This window comes from Lepisma saccharinum, unplaced genomic scaffold (assembly GCF_977018435.1).
Source record: "Lepisma saccharinum unplaced genomic scaffold, izLepSacc3.1 HAP1_SCAFFOLD_76, whole genome shotgun sequence".
NCBI classification, from domain to species: Eukaryota; Metazoa; Arthropoda; class Insecta; order Zygentoma; family Lepismatidae; genus Lepisma; species Lepisma saccharinum.
In genome coordinates, this window is record NW_028142918.1 from 1,676,508 (window position 1) to 1,688,203 (window position 11,696).

Genomic DNA, 11,696 nt, shown 5'->3' on the forward strand with positions numbered 1-11,696 from the left:
CTTCCACCGGGATTCGAACCCGGGACTCGTTTATAACCCCCTTATGTTCACATTAGGGATGGCCAAACGGATCCGGATCCGAAAAATCCGGATCCGGATCAAAAGGTTAGGGATCTGGATCCGGGTCTGAAATAAAATAATCTTACTTGTTTAACATAAAATGTCAGAGGTGATTTTGTAAATGCCATTGAAACGAATATGTATTCATTCGAATGTATTGGAAATGGAAATACACATAAATGTGAGACATTGCATTCCAGGATGAACCCTTTAACACATATAACAAGATAGAAATCTTATACAAAAATTATACAATTGCTCTACAGTTACAGTTTAACAAATTAAAATAAAACATTATAATATATGCAGTGTTACATAATTACAAAGTGTAAGACTAACAAGTGTCCACCTCCGATTTCCATGAAACTTGGCAGGCGTATAGTAAGGCCCACAGGAAGAAATACGTGTTTGTTTTTTATTTCAGCTAAAAAACGGTTTTAGGGGGCAAAACCCCCTCAAATGTCAAGATGAGGACAAATTGAAGTGATGATCTAACCCCTGTGTCCCTCCCATTTCCATGAAACTTGGAAGGTGTATAGTGGGGCCCAATGGAAGAAATACGTGTTGTTTTGTTTCAGCTAAAAAAAGGTTTTAGGAGGCAAAACCCCATCAAATGTCAAGATGAGGACAAATTGAAGTGATGATCTAACCCCTGTGTCCCTCCCATTTCCATGAAACTTGGAAGGTGTATAGTGGGGCCCAATGGAAGAAATACGTGTTGTTTTGTTTCAGCTAAAAAAAGGTTTTAGGAGGCAAAACCCCATCAAATGTCAAGATGAGGACAAATTGAAGTGATGATCTAACCCCTGTGTCCCTCCCATTTCCATGAAACTTGGAAGGTGTATAGTGGGGCCCAATGGAAGAAATACGTGTTGTTTTGTTTCAGCTAAAAAAAGGTTTTAGGAGGCAAAACCCCATCAAATGTCAAGATGAGGACAAATTGAAGTGAGGATTTGACCCCTGTGTCCCCCTCCGATTTCCATGATACTTGGCAGGTGTGTGTATAAACGGGCCCAAATGAAGAAATACGTGTTTTTTTTTTTGTTTCGGCTGAAAAACTGTTTTAGGGGCAACCCCCTCAAATGTCAATATGAGGACAAATCTAAGTGGGCATTTGACCTATGTGTCCCCCTCCGATTTCCATGAAACTTAGCAGGTGTATAGTATGGAACAAAGGGAAAAATACGTGTTGTTTTTTTGTTTCAACTAAAAAACGGTTTTACAGATAAAAACCCACTCAATTGTCAAGATGAGGACAAATTTAAGTGGGGATCTGACCCCTGTGTCCCCCTCCGATTTCCATGAAACTTGGCAGGTGTGTGTATAAACGGGCCCAAATGAAGAAGTACATGTTTTTTGTTTGGGCTAAAAATATGTTCTAGGGGCAACCTCCCCTCAAATGTCAAAATTATGACAAATTGAAGTGGGGATCTGACCCCTGTGTTCCCCTTCGATTTCCATGAAACGTGGCAGGTGTATAGAGGGGCCCAAAGGAAGAAATACGTGTTTTTTTGTTTCGGCTAAAAAATTGTCTTAGGGGGCAAAACCCGCCTCAAATGTCAAGATGAGGACAAATTGACGTGGGGATCATCTGACCCCTGTGTCCCCCTCCGATTCCCATGAAATTTGACAGGTGTATAGAGAGGTCCTATGCCCCCTGTTTCTTCCTATGCTATATTTACGTGGTTTCGGGGTCAGATCCCCACTTCAATTTCTCCTCATCTTGACATTTGAGGGAGGGGGCTCTATACACCTGCCAAGTTTCATGGAAATCGGAGGGGGATACTTAGACCTCCCTTGTAAGTGTATTAATTAATTACAAATCGCGCACGCGCGCACACACACACACACTATATATATATATATATATATATATATATATATATATGTGTGTGTGTGTGTGTGTGTGTGTGTGTGTGTGTATGTATAGTATATACACTCATGCTCATAAATTAAGGATAATGCTGAATCTTGTACAAAGAAATATTTGATGTGCACGTTGCAGCTTGAAATGATGTCTGGGTACTGTACCAAAGAACCTGTGTTGACTATGACCTTGATCCAGTGTGTGTTGGCGCTGTAAGCAGACAAATGACTCACAGGAGCGAAACTGCTGACCAGAGTACACTGCCTATAGGAAGTGTGCAGTTGTGTTCGCTTGTGCGAATTGTGAGTGTGTGTGTGTGAAATGGCTCAACGAACACATATTGATGATGTAATGAGGGGAAGGATACTTGGGCGGCTAGAGGCGGGCCAAAGACAGCAGGTATGTGTCACAGGTGCTCCATGTGCCACAAAATGTCATCTCACGATTATGGCAACGATTCCAACAGACTGGAAACGTGACTCGGCGCTACAGCAGTGGACGTCCACAGTGTAGAACACCACGAGAAGATAGATATCTCACCGTAAGTGCCCGGAGACACTGACGGAGAACTGTCGGGGGCCTTGCTCGAGACCTTGCAGCTGCCACTGGAACAGTTCTTTCCAGATACACTGTGTACAGACGACTCAACAGGCACGGTTTATTCACCCGGAGGCCTGCAATTTGCATTCCACTGTCACATGATCACAGAGTAGCTCGTAACAACTGGTGTAGAGAACACAGGACATGGACAATGGAAGAATGGTCTCAGATACTCTTCACTGACGAGTCCAGGTATAGTCTCAATAATGATTCTCGTCGCGTAACCATCTGGCGTGAACCCAGGAACCAGATACCGACCCGGCACCATCGTCGAAATGGACCAGTATGGAGGTGGTGGTGTCATGGTTTTGGGGTGGCATTATCCTGGGTTCACGTACACCCTTGCATATCTTCGACAAAGGTACTGCAACAGGTCAGGTGTACCGGTATGTTATTCTGCAAGACTACTTTCGTCTTTTTAGAGGTGCAGTCGGTCCTACGTTCCTCCTGATGGATGACAATGCCAGGCCACACCGAGCTGCAATTGTAGAGGAGTACCTTCAAACAAAAGACATCATACGAATGGAGTGGTCTGCTTATTTCCCTGACCTCAACCCAATCGAACATGCTTGGGACGCTCTAGGCCGACGTGTTGCCGCACGTCTTCCACCTCCTCGGACTATTCAGGAGCTCCCGACAGGCACTGGTGCAAGAATGGGACGCCATACCCCAACAGGTGCTTGACAACCCCCTACAGAGTATGCCACGCCGTTGTACTGCATGTGTCAATGTGCATGGGCATCACATTCCATACTGAAACCTGTGCACATGCTCAAAGAACTGTGAAACAACATTTTACAATCTCCCTTGCTTTGTATCATATGTGCGTTCTTTGGTTTTTCTCACGTTTTCTGCAATAAACAGGGTTAAACAGGGTATGTGGATGTCTTTCTTGTGTGTCCAACATGTGTCTGTGCTACCACAACTAGTTTGTTTCAGTTCTGTATCGTGGGACACCAGAACCTCTATTATTCTTAATTTATGAGCATGAGTGTATATATATATTATAAGTAGGGGAGAGCGCGGTCAATTGTAACACGGGGCAAATGTAACAATCCCTACTGTGCTGCTCTCGTGAGGTATTTTTTAAAACTATTCAAACCTGTAGAAAGGAGACGTCAGTTGGGAGTGACTCATGTGGCGGTGGTGCTTACGTAGCGATTATTCCGGCTATTATTGGGAGTTTTAAAATTTTCAACACGTAAGTAAAAACATAAGGTTCCTTTTTATTTTTTAATATTGATTTCGCGATGTCGTCTGATCAAGGTTTGTACATATCATCGCAATACACAATATTTGATGTATTTGTTAAGATAGTTGTGATCAATTTCTGGTGTCGGGGTTAGTAAGAATTATTGATGAGCCAACAGACAGTCCTCACTTGTTTGCACCAGGAGTCGTGTTTCCGATTGCAAAACGTCCTTAAAAGTCTTACAATTTCCTGATTGCTTCTCTCAATCGGATTGCTTGCTGGGTGATAAGGGGTGGTCCTGATGGGTCTAACAGAGTGGTTTTCCATAAATTGTAGCCATTGCTTGGACAGAAATTGGCTTCCTCTGTCGGACAGCACATACTTAGGTTTCGGATAATGGGTGAAGTATCCCTGCTCTAACTTCCTAATAATTTCATTAGTAGTGGCTGTTCGTAACGGATAGGCTGTTAAGTATCGGGTTCCTACATCAATCAAGGTCAGGATATAGTAGAACGATGAAGACTTAGGTAGTTTGACAATGATGTCTATTGACAGAACTTCATGTGGTTTCTTTTGGGTCGTGGTCAATCTCTCTCTACATATCCCAAGCTTATCGGGCTTGTTCTTTGAACATATCAAGCACTCTTGAATATATCGTGAAATGTCAGACTTCATATTTTTCCAGAAGTACCTTCTTCTTACTCTCTGATAAGTTTTTGTAAACCAAAAATGGCCAGTGTTATCATGTTCAGCCTCCAACACTTTATCCTTTAAACTTTGCGGAACCACTATACAATGGCATTTCTTTTTACCTCTAGAATTCTTAAATAAAAGTCTTCCCTCAAAAAATATTTAGCCTCTTCATCTCCATTATTTAACTTGTCTGATATATCTTTACACATTGGATCTTCACTTTGGGACTCCTTCCACAGTTGGATCTCCTGGTTAGGCATGAGAATTTTCTTAGCTGACCACACCTGTAGAATGGTAGGAGTGTTGCCTTCTGTCTCCAGAACCCCTTCAGCCACAGGATAACGACTTAGTACGTCAGCGATCTTATTACTCTTTCCTTCCACATGAATGATCTCATATTTATATTGTTGAAGTTTCAGAGCCCATCGCGTTAATCTGCCATTCCAGTTACGACTATTTTCTAACCATATTAGATTTTTATTATCAGTATAGATGAAAAATTTCTGACCATACAGATAAACTTTAAAATGGTCTATCGCAAATAACACAGCTAGACACACTAGTTCTTGCACTGTATAATGCTTTTCATGGGGCTTTAATTTTCTGCTGGCATACTGAATAATGTGAATCTCAGTCAGATTTATTGGAGTTTCGTGGTTTCCTTGAAATAGAACCGATCCAAGTCCTAACGAAGAAGCATCACACATTATGCAAAACGTCTTAGAAAAATCGGGTTGCGCTAACGCCGGCAGTTGCACTAGTTCCTGTTTCAATCTTCTGAAACAGTTTTCTCTTGTGTTGGTCCATTCCCATTTAACGTTCTTTGACAACAATTGTTCTAAAGGGGCAGATTTTTGTGCCAAATTCTCTCCAAAACGACGTCTCCAGTTAATCAGCCCGAGAAATTGTTGCAAATCCTTCTTGTTCCTGGGACGTGGAAATTTTAAAATGGCTTCATTCTTCTTAGGATCAACCCTGATGTGTGTTCCGGATATAATATGGCCTAGATATTTAATTTCTTCCTTTCCGAATTCACACTTCTTAAGTTTCACTGTAAAACCTTCCTTCTGAAGAGTATCCAAGACGAATGATAAGTGTTGAAAATGTTTGTGAATCGTTTCATCAAATATCAAAAGATCATCTATATAACCTGTCAAGAATTTCTCAGAAGATGGATTAAACAAATTGTGCATGGAATACATAAATACAGCTACTGCATTGGTCAAACCGAAAGGCATTCTCGTAAAACACCAAGATCTTCCGTTGTATGTAAAGGCTGTGTATATTTGATGCTTCTTATTAATTGGAATTTGTAAATATCCTGAAGCAAGGTCCAAACAGGAGAAATACTTCTTCCCTCTAAATTTCTGTAGAGCTTCCTGAATTTGAGGTACTGTACTCCTGGGAGCTACAATTTGTTTATTTAGTTTTCTAAAATCAATGCAGGGTCTAACCGACCCGTCCGGTTTATCCACTACCAATAAGGGATTTAAATATGGTGAGTTACAGGGTATAATTACTCGCCACTCTTGCCACTTCAATAATTCTTCTTCCAGCTTTTTTCTCTTGGACAACGGAACAGGATAAGGATTGGAAAAACAGGTTCTTCACTGGTCAGATTTATTTCACAGATAGAATTTCTAGATAATCCTGGCTTTGTCGGCGAATATTCTTCTATATTTCAACAATAAATTAAATAGCTGCTCCTTTTCCTCAACTCTCAAAACATCTGAAGCAAAGGCTTTATCTCTTATGTCTGATTCTGTTGCAGTCCACTCATCAGCGTTAGCTTCTTCCTCCGCTTTCGTACACTGTATTAAGGCTGTCTTCTCCCGCGACTCGCCCTTCTCTGAATCTCCAGCGTTAGGAAGTAAATGTTGCTCTACTGTGTGTCCGTCATTGATCAGATACAATTTTTCTGCGCCTGCATCCAGAGTGGCTTTGTATCTTCGAAGGAAAGGATAACCAAATAATAAGTCAGCTTCTAAGCACTTGACCACATATACCAAATCTTCAAATATAAAACCGCCAATTTCAAAATTTATTCGCCTGCAACCAGCTATCCGTGATCTTTCTTTTCCAGCAAAATCTTTTAATATTACGCCTGGACACTTCTGCAATTTAAGACCTGGTAATCGCTCTCGTACTTAAAGCCAAATATTATAATTCATAAGGGTACATTCGCTACCCGTGTCCAGAGTGCATTTTATTTGGAATCCTAATACCTCGACTGAAATTTCAGGTTTCTTCACATTATCCCTATCTTCTTCCATTATCGTCTTTCTAATTTTTAAATAATTTAGTGGAGTGGCTTCGATATTCAAGTACAATAATTCTAACGGATCTTTTGTTAGGAATGGGTCTTCACTTTCGTCGCTTTCTTTTACTTGCATGCCCTTCATTGCAAGCGTAAGAGTACCGCTTACAACGGGCGCTGGGCTAAACCCAGAACTTCATTGCAGTTAATTTCCCATGGCGACGCTGTAACTCTAAGATTACTGGGAGGTAGTTCTTCCGTCTGTATTGCACACTCTTTTCGTTCTGGAGCTCTTTGATCCCTGCTCCAACTATTTGTGTACGGCGTAGTCCTTCGATAAAGTCTGTTACTTGTCCAGTTTCTATTCTTCCACCTACCACCCGGGAATCGCTGTCCTTCTCTGGTGATTGGTTCCTTCCCATTTCCGCTCTCTGCGCTGCGGGATCCTCCAGGATTATTAGTAGAAGTTGTCATCTGTACTCTGCGAACTCGAGGTTGGTTAGGTCTCCTTTCTTCTGCTTTATTACCGTCGCCTCTCCACCCATCTATCTGTTCTGAGGCTTCGTACTTCCCCAAGAAGTTGGTCAACTGGTCAATGTTTCGAGGATCTCTTGTTAATACTAGCTGCCGTATTCTGTATGGGAGCTGATGAATAATTAAACTTAACACTTCTGTTTGGTCCACACGTTCGACCAAGTTACAGTTTGACCCGTAGACGTCCCAACAATAATCCTCCATAGATAGACCTGAGGATTTGGAATATCTTCTGTTTCTTAAAATCTGGATCTCTCTCTGCTTCGCTTCTGCAGAGGCATACAGTTTTTTAAACGCGGCACAAAACTTTTCGAAAGACTTCCACCTTCTCTCGTTGGCAATAAACCAGGCTTTAGCTTTCCCTTTCATTACAGAAGGAAGCACCTTTAATCTATAGTGCATAGGCATTCTCATTATCTCCATGGACGTTTTCAGTTCCTCCAAATAACGCTCCGCTGATACGGAATTTATTTCTCCGGTAAATTTGCTCAGAGAGTTAATATCCGACATTCTAAAAAAATGTCCAGTGTGAGATGGACTATGAGAGACATCAGGAGATTTATCAATATCTTCTCTGGGTATCCCTTTTGTACTTTGGATACGTTTTCTCCTCTTACGGTTCCTTTTAGTCAACAATTCAGAAGAAGATACAGATTCTGTTGAAGATATACCGGAAATCAAAGGGTCATTATCATCTCTCACCCATCGAACATTTTCCACAGATCTGTCAGTATTTCCAGCAGTCATTCCTGGATTTCCTTGGACAGATTCTAAATGTAATCTCTCCAACTTCCCTAAAAGGAATTCCTCCATAAAATAGAACTCCTGGTTAATTTCTTTATTCATCTTCTCACTGTCCTGCATGTACAAATTCCTTGAAGTACTTTGCTGATCCACGACGGATTCTATCCTTGCCTTTACGGTGTCCAATTCATTCATTACTTTTCCTCTGTATACTTCCCTGACTTCTTCTATGTTATTTAGTGCATCTCTCCCTTCATCAATCTGTTTTAACAAATCACATCGCACAACTTCCAATTCTTCTTTGTTTTCTTGTCTTCTGTCTTCTATTACTCTCATCATTTTATTTTTATCTTCTTTCCGCTTATCCTCAATCTTCTTCATCAATTCTTCTCGGTCTGCTTTCATTCTCGTCATCATTTCCTCCTTATCATTCCTAAATACCTCCTCCAAGTTTCTGAAAGCTACCTTAGTTTCGTTTCTTCCGTCTTCAATAATCTTCATCAACTCCTTCTTATCCTCTTTCCGTCCTTCTTCAATCATCTTCCTCAATTCATTCTTATCTTCTAGCCTTCCTTGTTCCATTTTCTCAAACCTCTTTATCATTTCATTTTGATCTTCTTTCCTTCCTTCTTCAATGATCTTCCTTAATTCATTCTTATCTTCTAGCCTTCCTTCTTCCATTTTCTCAAACCTCTTTATCATTTCATTCTGATCTTCTTTCCTTCCTTCTTCAATTCTCTTTAACCATCCACAAAGTACCTCCATATTTAAAGTAGCACTATGCGATTTGCAATTTTTACAAACTAAGTCATCATCAGGAATAAATTCTCTGGATATTGGCAAATTTGCACACCCTAAATGGAAATACGCCTCGCATTTCCTGCACTGAAATATTTCGTCCAAAGGCTTTTGTTTATCATCACAACAACTCAATTTATCCATTTTCTTCTTGCTGTGGCTTCTTAAAATTCTCCTGCTCATACCTTGATATCTCTGCAAAATCGATCACATGACTTACATCTATGTGTTATCAGACTTTGTAACGCTCGACAATTTCCTCATGACTTCACACGGCACAAAACACACGTTTTTTTCACACGATATTACAGTTACAATTTATCCTTTTACATCATCGATGCCTTCACGTTGAGCGCCAAATTTACCTGTGACGTTCCTTTCTTGTGTTCGCCACTAGATCACGAATTACTACGTCACCGTAGCTACCCAATCTCCCTGTGCGGCGGAGTTATGAGACTCACCTTAATGTATACTACACTGGATTCTCAGGACGAAACGGTTTGAACAATAAAATAGCTTCTTACAATTTTACAAATTAAATAAAACATTTTACCTTTAAACAATCACTGCTAATTAATAACAATATTCACCAACACAATCACTTTTGAATTAAGTTGCTGCTTTTTCTTTAAAACAGCGTTTTTCACAAAATAGACGTCATCTTCCAAAACACAACTTATTATTTTCTTTTTACGCACTGTTGTCCTTGCAACCAAATCAATAAAAGATTGGACAGTTCTACACATCTTCACAAACCGGAAATGACTTCCACTTCCGATACTGCGTGTAACAAACGTACAGCAAAAATTACAAATTTAAGCCAATATCAAAATATCAAACAACAGTATTGAAACTAACAAATAAATCAAATGTGAAATTAACAGAAAACAAATAAAATATTTCATATGGTCAAAAAAAACAAAGCGTATCACCCTCCTCCACAAACTTAGTAACTCCAACAGAAGTATTTTTTTGTCGACTATAGTCTCCAAATACTGTTCTCACGCAGAGAGACAAAATCGTAACAATTCTATTGCGAGAAACCCTTCACAACGATGAAGAAGGTAAATAATTTGTTAGGGCCGCTTCGGTAGATTATAATGCACGCTGAGTGTGCACAGAACATAGAGTTTCAAATATAATGAGTGGCTTCGCAAATGATCTGCGGAGACTTTATTTGTATAAGCATTCTCTTCCTTCCCTGAGGAGAATTTAATAAAACAATGGCTTGGTGTAGCTTTCAGAGGCGAGCGGCACGTGACACGCTTAACTTGCAAACCAGCATTCAGAAAGCGATAGGACAAGTTGCATGTGTCACTCTGATTAGGCAATTTTCTCAATACCGTGCTCTTGTTAGGTCATGCGCGGTGAATGTTTGAATTTAAACTAACTGTGCTAGTGTCGCTTGCCGCTTGTAGCTTCTGTGTGAATTCTCCGTGTCGCTTGTCGCCTGTCACTTGTCGTCTGTCCTTTGCAGCTTTTTTGCTTTGTAAGGGAGATTTCACACGAAAGTGACAACCCTTGGAAGCGAACCAGCAGTAATGAATTGAACCTTTCGAACAGAAGCGACACGACAAGATGCAGGTGTCGCTTGTAGCTTGCGTGTCGCTCTGATTTGCCAGTTTTGTTAACACTGTGCATCATGTCGCTTCGTACTTTTGTTCTCGCATGCGCGGTGAATGTTTTGCCTTATATTGAATTTTCTAATGTCGCTTGTTGCTTTGGTATAAAATTTCCATATCGCCAGTCGCCTGCCGTTTAAGCAGATTCCAGACCGAAGCGTAACGCGACAAGCGACAAGCCTCGGTAATCAATGCTACGTTTCGAATTGATACAGCACGGTAATCTGCAAATATTGCATGTCGCTTGGTTGTGTCACTCAAACTTGCTATTTTATCAATGTTGTGCATCGTGACGCCTCCACTTGTTGTCGTGTACGGGCGGTGAATGTTTTAGTCAAAAGGGACCCGTGTCTCTTGTCGATGTGGAAGCACACTGTCGCTTGTCGCCTCCGTCAGAATTCTTCCCCTGACCCCTTCAAGGAGACTTCAGATCGAAGCGACAACTGGCAGGCGACAACCGTAGGCAACACTGGCATGAACGTCAGCAGTTTTTTTTTCCAGGGAAGGGTAAGGAAGGTATTTTTCCAGGGGGGCAAATAAGCCACATTTTCCCCAATGTTCCCTCAAAAAACATTGCTTACATTTGAATTTATCATGTTCGTGCATTAATAAACACTTATTATTGTGGCTGAAATGAAATTATATGTGTGAAATATATTATTTGTTTGACTTTCATTTCCCAGGGGGGCACGGCCCCCTTGCCCCCCTTCCGGACACCCACGAACACTGGCGACTTCAATCTAAAGCAAGAAATTCACCGCTCATTCTCGAAAAACCTAATGCATTTACCCGCAAGCGACATGTGCAGCTTGTTCTGTCGGATCAATGCGAAAGGTCGAATTGATTACTGAGGGTTCAATTCCAAGCGATACGTATCTCTTGTCGCTTGTTACATATTGCGTTTCGCTTGGTAGCGTTCTAATAAAGAGCTTCGTTTCATACAGTTGCGGCATGATAGGTCGCACAAACCTGCTTTGATTTCTGAAATCTTCAAACAACACAAAAAGTATGCAAAGTAAAAATTAGATTCAGCGATTAGGGTCAATGTAATTATGTTCTCAATTCCACAGTGGGGCAAAATACCTTAAGTACGCCACTGACTGCGCTGCAGTTAATCCCTTCCTTACTCCGCCGCGAGAGGAACTCTTCCTTTCCCCCTCCCCTTCCGAATGCTCTGCGCCGAGACACATACATGCAAGCTACGCACTCTCAATTGACGACGTAAAGCGCGTTTCGCAACTATTGCCCAATTCGGTATGGCACGTAGCTGCTTACACAAAGGAAGAAATCATGTGACCTACAAGAATTGTGATTGGTTGGACGGGTTTT